This window comes from Triticum urartu, chromosome 6A (assembly GCF_056163025.1).
Source record: "Triticum urartu cultivar PI428250 chromosome 6A, HENAU_Tu73, whole genome shotgun sequence".
Lineage (NCBI taxonomy): Eukaryota > Viridiplantae > Streptophyta > Magnoliopsida > Poales > Poaceae > Triticum > Triticum urartu.
Window position 1 is genome coordinate 265185506 of NC_141878.1, and position 11650 is coordinate 265197155.

The following is an 11650-nucleotide window of genomic DNA, read 5'->3' on the forward strand; positions in this document are numbered from 1 at the left end:
AAGGCTCATTCAAGTTGAAGGGAACAATCTTAACTATGACTGGATCCAAGACTTTAATTCTAATTATGTACTTCTAAAGTAGAAGTTGAAGAAACCTGCTTCAACAATACTGTGCACGATATCATTTTTACTCAAAATCATATTAACCTTGTTTCGCATATAGGGGTCACCCAAAATTCTTTATTAGCATAGCTTAATTTCACACCAATGGAAATGGTAAGAACAGAGGTTTATAATCCGCGTCAAGAAGTGAGAATCACCAATCCCGTATACTACTTGCAGTATATCCTCAAAGGCTTCATTTTCATCTATTTGTGACAACGGAAGTGCTCTACACACGATAAAGACTACGCACGACCATTGCACGATCGCCCATCTGTGGATGTGCTGCTGTCTGTCCCCATGCATCAACGGACTGATTAGCTTGTCGTCTCTAAATCGTGCACACAGTGTCGTGCATATAGCAGTGCTCTTGTGACAATAGCATATAACCATATTCATTTAGCTGAATTTTTGTAACCCTAATTAGAAGTTTTAAAATAGGAGAAGGCATGGTTTAGCTGAGAAGAGGTTCAGATGTTACCTTTTTAAGGATCTTAAGTTCAACTACGGTCCAAGCTAGCAGTTGGAAGACCGGGATTGAAAGTCACATAGTAGTTGATCTACAACACTATTTGCATAAAAAAGAGGAAGAAAAGGCACAAAATAATGGCAGTTGATAACCCATAGATAAAAGAAATTTGTACCTTTCGATTTAGCATTAACACCTGATAAGCGGCTAACAATTTTCTTAGGTCGGCGTTGCGTTCTATCCATTAAGCAAGGTGCTCCATGACCTGGACGCATGACGGCATCAGCTGCGATCTCTTTGTTGAGGGTGAGAAAGATATGGTTGATCGCTAGAGGGGCTACCGGCAACTGCGATGGTGGTGAAGGAGACACCACTGGTACGCGTTAGTGCTATACAAACGGTTTTTAACCCCTTTCCGCGACGACATTTGAAACTGTCGTCAAGTGAGTGTGGGCGATAGGGGGGTCCCACACGACCCAGAAACCGTCGAGGATAGGGAGCCAAGATGCAGATATAGTACTCCTACTTGTTTGTGCTCGCATTGCCATCGCAGTCGGTATTCTGTGGTGCTACGTTTACGATGCGCAGTCCATCACAAACGGTTCACTATTATAGAACGTGTATGATAAGCAGACAATCACACACATTCGCTTTTCCTAAACCGTATGCGATAACTAATTAAGAAGATTAGCTAATCGTCGTATGAGTGTTGGATAGGATTACGAAACATCGGACCATCATAACATCGTCGTACACGACAACTACCGCACACGGTATTCTGTGATGCAGCGTTTACGATGCATACTTTATCAGAAACAGTTCATGTCGGGGAAATGACACATATGGGATCACGTGGATCCCTTCTACGGTTTGGCAGGGAAGAGGAGTGCGCAAAGAGTAGACCTAACGATCAACAAGAGGGATTTTTACCCATGTTCGAGCCACTGAGAAGCGTAAAACCCTAGTCCTGCTTTTAGTGTATTGAGTGTTCTTGAGCTTCGGCTAGCTGCTACACATGCAAACTGGGCCGGAAAGTCCAAAAGTCCCCTCCTGCATTGCCTTGGGCCTCCTTTTATACCAAAGGGGCTACCATAGTGGCGTACAGGCATACATGAGGTGTAAAGTAGCTACACTGTACATGCTTATCACTGACGTCTTAGGACAAACACATTAAATGCGATATTTGCGTGCCCCTAACTTTATCGGGGTGGAAATAGAGCCCGTCCCGTCCGTCGCCGCATCACCCCGTCTTGACACGCACCCAAGATGACAAGGCATGCAATGCCAAGCTGACTAGCTAGCCGTTGCACTGGAGCGATGGCGGGATCTTCACGAAGATCTGCATGCCACCATGCAGGTGCTTGCCAGGCTGGCAGGCTAGTCGTTGTGCTGGAGCGGTGGCAGGGCGGCGGAACCTTGTCGTGTGCGAGCCTTGCCGCGGCCTCGCAAACGTCCCTGGCAAGAACCTTGCTGGGAACTTTGCCTTCTAGTCTTCACAAAGATCTGCATGCCACCACACAGACACCCTTGGATCTTGGTCTTGACATTGTCGATGGTGTCAGAGCTCTCAACCTCCAAGGGTGGTAGCCTTGCTGGGGCTTCGCAGACCATCCTGGCAAGAATCTCCAAGGGTGGTAGCCTCCAAGGGTGGTAACCTCCAAATGGTCGAGACGTAAAGATTGATATATTGGACGACTATATTCGGACACCGGAAGTGTTTCGGGTGATTTCGGAGAAAACCGGAGTGCTGGAGGGTTACCGGACCCCCCCCCTCCCCGGGCGAAATAATGGGCCTTATGGGCCTTAGTGGAGAGAGAGAGAGGGCTGGCCTAGGGCAGGCCGCGTGCCCTCCCCCTCTGGTCCGAATTGGACTAGGAGAGGGGGGGCGGCGCCCCCTTTCCTTCTCCCTCCCCCCTTCCTTTCCCCCTCCTAGTAGGAGTAGGAAAGAGGGGAGTCCTACTCCTACTAGGAGGACTCCTCCTCCTCCTGGCGCGCCATAGAGGGCCGGCCGGCCTCCCCCTTGCTCCTTTATATACGAGGGCAGGGGGCACCTCTAGACACACAAGTTGATCATTGATCCCTTAGTCGTGTGCGGTGCCCCCCTCCACCATAATCCACCTCGATCATATCGTAGCGGTGCTTAGGCGAAGCCCTGCGTCGGTAGCAACATCATCACTGTCAACACGCCGTCGTGCTGACGGAACTCTCCCATGAAGCTCTGCTAGATCGGAGTTCGTGGGACGTCATCGAGCTGAACATGTGCTAAACTCGGAGGTGTCGTGCGTTCGGTACTTGGATCGGTCGGACCGTGAAGATGTTTGACTACATCAACCGCGTTCTCATAACGCTTCCGCTTACGGTATACGAGGGTACGTGGACGATACTCTTCCATCTCGTTGCTATGCATCACCATGATCTTGCGTGTGCGTAGGATTTTTTTTGAAATTACTATGTTCCCAACAGTGAAGAGATGACTGACAGATTCATCATCAAGAAGATCCTGAGAGCCTTGGATGGAAAATATGATATAGTGTGCACATTGATTCAAATGATGCCCAACTACAAAGATCTCAAGCCAACGGAAGTCATTGGAATAACTGTTGCTCATGAGATGTCACTCAAGGATAAGGAAGAGCTTCACAACAAGTCAAGTGGTGCTTACAAAGCCTCATGTGATGCTCCTACATCATCAAGTGATAAACAAGCCTTCAATGAAGAATTGAGCCTAACGGTGAAGAACTTCAACAAGTTCTACAAGAGTAGAAGCAATGAAAGAAGTTCCAAATCAAGGTCCTATAATGACAAAAGATCTTCGAGTCGTGAACAAAATTGCTACAATTGTGGAAGACCCGGACACTACTCCAATGAGTGTACGACCCCCTACAAAAGAAGAGAAGATTCACCCAAGAGGAGAAGTAGAAGAGAAGAATCACCACCAAGAGAGAGAAGGAGTAGAGATGATCATTATGAACGAAGAACATCACGGAGAAGTAAGGATTCATAAAGGAAGGACAAGTCATCAAGGAGCTACACAAAACGAAGACATCAAGCTCATGTTGGTGAATGGGTATCCGGCTCCGACTCTGACAATCACTCCGGGAGAAGTTATCACTCCGACTCCGAATATACTCAAGATGATGGTGTTGTCAGTCTAGCACTTGTGCCAACCAACTCCTACGACATATTTGACTCACCAAATGAAGAAAATGGAAGATGCTTCATGGCTAAAGGCCCAAAGGTATCACACTCCGAGTATGTTGATTTCAATAGTGATGAAGATGATTTGCTAGGTGACGATGATTTACTTGTTGACAACTCTAGTGATGAAAACTATGATGGACTTGCTATTAAACATGCTAATCAAGATAAAACGAATGATGATGATAAGAAGGAGATTGAGCGTCTAACTAAAGAGCTAAACACTCTTAAGTTAGCTCATGAAACTACCTTGGAAAATCATCGAGAGCTTTTAAAGACTCATGAGAAGTTACGCTTTGAAAAGCTCAACCTTGAGCAAGAGCATGGGTTCTTAAAAGTAATCAATGGTGATCTTCGCAAGAAAAGTTCTTCTTACATTGCCAAGCGTTTACTCTTGTCTACTTACATGCCACAAGTTAAATCTAGCAACAAGAGTAAGAAAGATTCTTCTTCTAGTAGTAACAATAATCATGTTAAATCCAATGTTGTTGCTTCTAGTAGTTCTCTTGATTCCACTAATGATTCTCTTAGCCAAGTTACACTTGAGCAAGAAAATAGCTTATTGAAGGGAATTATAGAGAAAGGTGTTTACAAGAGCCTTGCCGGGAGTAAGCAATTTGAGGAAATTGTACGCAAGCAAGGAAGGCACCGGAAGAATCAAGGTATTGGTTTTCAATGAAAGTTCAATGCCAATGGAGTTGAGTGGGAAGAAGATCAATACCCCAAGACAAAGTTTGTTCCTCAACAAGAGAAGTATGATCCTACTTCTTTCCAAGGGACACAAGCTCAAGATGATCTTCCACCACAAGACCACAAATAAAAAGGCAAGGACAAGCTTCAAGAGGAGATTGATGCATTTGAAGAAGCTCCTAAGGCCTTGGTCAAGTGGGTTCCTAAGACTACATCAAGTTCTACTTCATCAAGTACGACTACAAATCCAAGGATTCCCATCAAGACGATGTGGATCCCGAAGAAGAAGAACTAGAGAGTTCTTGAGGGTGACTCCGCCAACATACTTCACTCATCATTTTGGCAAGGACAAGTGCAAACAACTTCCACATCTTGCACTACTTCAAGGAGTCACAAACCCTCTTGTTGGTAAGACAAGGGACAAGGTAACCTATTGCCTTCATGGACATCATCTTGTGTGAACATCACTCTATGTTTATGGATATCCTTGTTTGTTCCTTGTGGGACTAACCCGTGTAGGTATTGAAAGTGCAACTCACTCCAATGGATTGCTCCAAATGATCTACATCAACATTGAGCATCCACATCTTCAACACCTACATGAAGTCATCATCGACAAAACCCAAGGTTAGTTCATCCCTCTTAGGGGGGATATCACATGTAGGGGGAGCTTTACTCTAATCAATTGAGCTAAAGCAACTCTAATGGTGTGAACACAACAATGCTTTATGTAAAAGTGGTAACCCCGCTTGTGCTTAAATGATGAGTATGACCTATGATCAAATGTTCACATTTGACTCCTAAGTTAATATACTCATATATAGATGACCTAGTCATCGCCAATTGCTTGATAGATGCTAGAGTGTTTGTGCATGCTTTGCCACATATTTCATTTGCCGTTTTATTGTGTGAGCATGTTGATTGCATATTTTACTCATTAGAGGACATCCACTTGTTGTTTTGATTGTTTGACACTTTCTCTTTTGCCAAGTGGATGGACAAGAATGCCTAAGAACCTCCTCTAGCTATCTATGCTTTTCTCGTCTCAAACTATATTCATGCTACATCACAAAGTTTGATCAAGTCAGATTCGAACCACTCTGTGTGAGGAGCACTCGGAGTCCCCGATTCGTCATAGACTTAAACTTCCAAAACCTCTCTGTGCATTTCGGTCTGATCGATCCATCCATTTCGGTCACACTGAGTTCACTGAGTTGATCTTGGTTTTCAATCTCGGTGCAACCGATTTGAACTTTTCGATCACACCGAGTTTGATGTAGGGTGGAACCCTATACGGCCGATCTTTCACGAAAGGAGCGGATCCCAACTAAGAACACGAAGAACATGGGGAAGAACGGAGAGAAATCACAAGGGGAAAGACTCAAGAACAAGTCCAATCACACATCCACTAGACAATCAAACACACAAGATCCACAAGGTACATGAACAACAAAGGGAAAGATACAAGGTAAGGTTCATCTCGATGAGGAGGTCTTGAATCCACGAGGGATCTTCCCGTGAGGGGTCTTGAATCCAAGGTGGATCTTCTCCGAAGAGGGGCCACGGTCTCTCTCGTGGAGTATATCTGTAATGGATGAGCAAAGCTCTATCTCTAAATGAGCTACAACTTTGCTAACCCTAACTATGATGAGGGGGAGTTGTATATATAGTCTAAGCCACGAATGGGTAAGTGGGAAAGGGATAGATGAGCCTCTGGCCCAACTCTGCCCGCAGGCAGGTGCCGGATGTCCGGGCTAGGGGCCGGATGTTCGGCCGTTCGCGGGAGGCCGGATGTCCGGGGCATGGGCCGTATGTCCGGGCTAAAGTGGCAGTTCGAGTCCTTCTCTGGATAGGGGATGCCGGGTTTTCGGGAGGGATGCTGGATGCCCGGGCACACGGGCCGGATGTCTGGCCGCTGATGCTTCGGCCGTCTGTTGGTGCAGCTCCTTGGAAGCTGCACAGGCGCCGGATGTCCGGCCTCTGGCCTGGATGTCCGGCCGCTGTAGCTTCAGCAGCCCTGTCTTCTTCCGTCGTCGCTTCCAGGCTTCCCTCGCGGATGGTGTAGTTGTTCCTTGGCGCTTGCACTCCTCCTCAACATCTGTGAAGCTCTGACAATACCTATGCATGCACACGGGAGAAGTGTCAAGTAGTATACCATCCTCGAAGGGGTCAAGTGAGCACGTGTAAAGGAGATGATTCACCTTTATGTATGTGAAGTAGATGTCGCACGTGTCACTTGCAAAACGGACTCTTGACATGGTGATGTCCATAGGATGCTTCGCATCATCTCCCCTCCCTTGGGAAAGATCCGACCTCGGATCGAAAACCAAATCACCATGTGAAAGAGATGGCTTCACCGTGTAGAAGTGGATGTTCACCAAGTACTTGTCATCTTGAAGCTCGAAATGGGCACTCTCCAATGTCGCACCGTCTTGTGATTCCTTCAAAAGGAGTAAGGACAACAAACACTTGGAAAAACAAATGTGGTTAGAGTTAGTGCAAAACCAAGCATTCAAGAGGTTATTCACCAAACAAGTGTCGTCATCACGCAAAGCATATGGTGTGACAAAGGATTGTGACATGGCAGGTAAGCATATCAATCGAGCACAAGCAAAGAAATCATGGGGACAAGCATGTGAATGTGAGGCAGTGATGCAAATATGTGTGACAAGAGAAGAAGCATCTACCTCAAGTTCATAGCAAGCATTCACAAATTGCTCAATGAAAGGTCTATGGTAGGCATAGGAAACATTCACAACACCAAATAAAATGAAGTGTCTAAACACATTGGTCAAGTGCAAGAAAATCCAAGCATAATGTGCATGGGGTGTAGTGAATATCGTGTGGCACTCAACACAATGGAAAGAGAAATTGTTCATCATGTGTGAGGCAATCAAGGCAAGCATGTAGCAATCAATGGGTCATGGCATATGTTAAGTGATGACATTGTTGCAACCAAACATATGAGAGGAGCAAGTAATCCAAGAATTGGATGCAACACACAAGGCATATATATCATGATGCATGGAATGGCTAAAGTGACAAGTCGAAGCAAGATCTCTAACATGTGTGCAATCAAGTGGTCCAAGATGAACAATAAGTCTCATGGTGCAAGCAACACAAGTAGTATGATCCTCAATATCCATGCTCAAGAAAGATGTCACCTTGAAGGCATGTCCTTGTGCATTCTTCACAATGCCGAAGCACAAGCAAGTGCAATGTAGAATCGTCGTGGTAGAAGGTGGTTCGCTCTCAAGAGCTCGAACGGTCAACTCACGTGAAGTGGAAGTCGAGACGAAGTCCAAGTATCCTACACATGCACACAACAAAACAAAGAACGTATGTGCATGGTAGATAAACACATCATCCATCATGATGGTTCTCCGCTCTTGCACATAACCATTAGTAGCACAAGTGCATGAATATGATGCAATAATGGCTATATTCATGGCACTAGGTATATGGTGCAAAGAGGCAAGACAAGCATGCTTCACAAGAAATATGTCAAAATCTCCAAATATATGCGAGAATGTTATGGGGGCAAACTCATTATCAAGACTAAAGGCATAGTTGCACTCAATACATGGCAAATCATCTAGCATGAGAGAGGCAACACATGGAGATATATGACAAGAAGCAATAACAATCATGTGCAAAGCATGTAGGTGGTTGTCATCAACCGCGTGAAAGGAGCAAGTATGAATCATCGGTGATGCAACAAGCCAAGCAATCATAGTAATCAAGTCATGCAAGCTAGTAGTGCGAAGATGCAACATACTAGAGGAAATCATGGCAATCATGTCATGTGAGCAAATAATAGGCATAGACAATGCACATGACATATCGCAAGCACGACACAAAGCAAGATCGTAGTATCATCATAGGCATGGGGCACAAAGCAAATATGGCAATAACAAGTGATATCTCCACCAAGCTTGCAAATACACATACAAGTATGAGAATCAATCATCATGTGTAATGCAAAGCATGGGTTACGAATGCATGGCAAAGGCATAGTAATGAGCATATCATGCAAAGTGAACATGGCAAGATGGGCATATAATATGTAATGGACCATAACCCATAACCATGTGAGGACCATGTAGAATGAATGCGCGAAGTCTTTGCGCGAAGAGAGCGGTGGGAAAGACAATCCATGGAATCCCAGGTCATTGTTGCTCTTTAGAGCACGTTTTGTCAACTCATGGGATTGTGAGGTTGACAAGTATTCATGGGTACCTACACAAAAGAGACACAAGCGAAAGAAATTGTGTGTGTGGTAAATGTACACATCATCCATCATGATGTGTATGTGCACATGAGAGTTAGCACAAGATAAGCATCGCTCAAAGAAATTTGATGCATGGTATAGGAACATGTCATCCATCATGAAATAATAGTTATTGTGTATAACACGATGGGGATGCAAATTGAGCATACAAGTATAAGGCACAACAATAGCATTTTTATTCATGGGGAGCATATGGTGCACACAAGTATTGGGATCATGCAATGAATGGGATGAATCAAAATCTCCTAAAATGTATGAGGAAACTATGGGGGTCTCCTCATGAGCAATATTGGAAACATCACATGGAGAAAATGGACAACATCCAAAACAATGCATATCCGATGCTAGGTGGTCATGGCATGGCATATGAGATAAATGATGCAAAGGGAGCATATCAATATCATCACAAGACAAATGCCAATAACATGGGCTTGTCATCTATGCCATAAGTGCAAATTGGGTTTATTTTAATGACATATGCATAGTCACTACGATGAGATTGCAAATATGACATATGATTAATCTCATGCATAGCATATGACAAGTCAAGCGGATTGTCAAACATGATGTGACCTAAAGAATTGTCATAAGAAATCCTATGTAACGTGGCATCACAACTAATAGACTCCACATGGCAATCATCATACTCATCATAAATGGGTAAATCATCGCATGGGGAAGTCGCACTAGCATGAAGCATGGTAATAGGTTGATCAACATCATGCAAGCAATCAATGTCAAGAATGTCCACTAGTGGGACTAGAGCATCACCGCCACCTATGTTACCATTTTCATTCCACTCATGTGGTGTAGGTGAGGTGGCAAAGACCAAATGGTGGTCATCTTCATCGTGATGGAACCATGTGGGGGGTGCATCATATTCCACCATGGCCATCGTCTTGTCCAAAGGTAGGACATAGTCGCCGCGAATCGGCACATCATCATATATGGGACCTAGCACCAAATGAGAAGACACAATAGAGGTAGAGGTCAAGTCGTTAGAAATGCAAATGACCTCACATGCCCTATCAACTATCACACTCTCTCTATGTGGTGGTTCACTCACTCCCTCAAGGTAGATGCGCTCAATCTCACGTATGGTGGAGTCACTCATCTCACTCAAGTGGTGGGGGTTGTGGCTCTCCTCACATGGGAATTGGGGCAACACATCATATATGGGGCTAGTGGTGAAGTCACTCTCACTCTCAATATGGTGGCAAAAGTCAATCAAGTCATCATACGTCGCCGTGGTCGAAGGGAAAATCTCATGCTCAACCATCTCATCGTCGTCGCCATGGATGAAGGCCGAAGATGGCACATCATCACTCTCGCCTCTAAGATGGAAGCATCATCCTTGCTCGTCACCATGTCGCTCGCCTCCAAAGCTTGGTCCTTGATGGTCTCCGTAGTTGTAGTCATCGCCGCACCATCTTGAAAAAGAGTCGAAGTAGACTCGGCATCATCAATGCCACAAAGAGGGATGGCGGTGAAGTCGAACTTGGGAGCATCGTCTTGGAGCTTGTCGGGCTTGGACATCGTGGTGGTACTAGCCTCATGCTCATTCTCATGGAGCTTGGTCGCCGCGAAGTGAGTTTGGGGTGGAGAAGCTTTGGCCTTCATGAGTTCTTGTTCGCCTTGAGAGCACCAATGTAGTTGTCGTCGAGGGACTTGTATTTCTTGAGGAAGATCATCTTGGAGATGTCGTTGTGCAATCCCATCATTAAGTGGAACTTCATTGAAATGGGGTCTTCCATGCCGGCTCGTCGCAAGGCAATCTTCATCTCCTTGAAGTACTCGCCGATGGACTTAGATCTTTGGATGGTGTTCTCCAATTGGCTTTGAAGTTGTTCCGTGTAGGTTGGAGGCACGAACTCTCGATGCAAAGCTCTCTTCGTCTTGGGCCAACTCATGTCGTAGCTTTTTGAAGGTGTGTGAAGCCACCATGTGTACGTGTAGCCGTGGAAGTTTCTTGTGGCGCACTTCACTTGATCTTCGGAGGAACTTGATGTAGCTTGAGGTAGTCGTCCATCAAACGTTCCCACTCGAGATACTCCTCGAGTTCAGAGTTCCATAGAAAGGAATCTCATGGTCAATGTCGAGGTCTTGGTAGCTTGTGGAAGTCGCGGACTTGAGCTCGGGGAGCTTCTCTTGAGCGTAGTCTTGAGGTGCTTGTTTGTGAAGATGCCGTATATCCGAAGGAAAAGATGCCTTGAAGTCACTTGGCGAAGATGCCAAGGGAGATGGTGAAGTCGTTGAGCGGTTGTTGGTGTTGAACTCTTGACCTTCACATTCGTGGTGGTGATGGTGTCGATGCCGATGTGACCTTGCCGGAGATGGTAGCTTGGAAGCATGTGTACTTGAGCGTCCTCTCCATTTGAGCTTGCATCTTGGTGTCGGTAGAGTTATTCGTGGCATCGAACTCGTCGTTTTTGTTGTAGACCGAAGGTGAAATGCCTTGCCTATCCATCACAAGACTCAAGTAGAGGTGAGTAGGAAATAAGATAAACAATATCAAGTTACCTTTTCCCAAAGTTGAGGACGTATCCCATTTCACTCAATGTGAGATGAAAGAATAGTGGAATTGGTACCGGACTTGTTCACTCACACCTACAAACTAAAGCTTATGGAGTAGCTCGGTGAGGATAGTGGCACACAAATTTAATGTAAAATGTTAACAAGAGTCAATAATGTTGAAAGAGATTCAGAAATTCGCAAGTAAAACAAGTAGACCAATAGCAATATGTGGCACACGTAAACACACACACACACACGGATAGATAAATTGGGTCGCGCAACCAAGGAATGAGCTCAAAATGTGGAATCCACAGAAAATGCTCTTGTTGCACAACTCTAGAGAGATGCTAGCACGATTGCTCAATAGGCGGATATGACACTTGTGC